Genomic DNA, 507 nt, shown 5'->3' with positions numbered 1-507 from the left:
CTGGGGACAGGAGAGGGCCCAGCACAGAGGGCAGTGGGGCTGGGGACAGGAGAGGACCCTGCATGGGGGGATTGTAGGTTCCTCATCCATCTCTTGCTTGCGACATTCCTTGTAGAACTGGCCTGTTTCCTGACATGCCAAGGGCTCCTTCCTTCCTTCTATCTCTCCCACTTCCTTCTTTATCAACGTGTGGCTTAGAGTTCAGTGTTAAAATGGATTCCAGCTGGAATAAACAAACTGTGGAATACTGTTCCATCCATGTAATGGAATACATTCATCCATAAGAAGGAAGCGGCCGGGTGCGGTGGCTCATGCCTGTAATCACAGCACTTTGGGAGGCCGAGGCGGGTGGATCATGAGGTCAGGAGATCAAGACTATCCTGACTAACACGGTAAAATCCCGTCTCTACTAAAAATACAAAAAAACAAAACAAAAAAAACGGGCGTGGTGGCGGGTGCCTGTCGTCCCAGCTACTCGGGAGCCTGAGGCAGGAGAATGGCATGAAC

General features: G+C 51.3%; 1 protein-coding gene across 1 annotated transcript in view; it reads left to right on the top strand.

Annotated features, from left to right (window-relative positions):
• The window catches only part of SEC14L5 (SEC14-like 5 (S. cerevisiae)), an 85,539-nt gene that overhangs the window by 70,723 nt on the left and 14,309 nt on the right, over window positions 1–507 (top strand). The window lies entirely within an intron of this gene.

This window comes from Mandrillus leucophaeus, unplaced genomic scaffold, assembly GCF_000951045.1.
Source record: "Mandrillus leucophaeus isolate KB7577 unplaced genomic scaffold, Mleu.le_1.0 Scaffold195, whole genome shotgun sequence".
In the NCBI taxonomy this organism is placed as follows: Eukaryota; Metazoa; Chordata; class Mammalia; order Primates; family Cercopithecidae; genus Mandrillus; species Mandrillus leucophaeus.
Note: the sequence above shows the minus strand (reverse complement) of the source record. Positions and strands in the feature narration are given on the sequence as shown.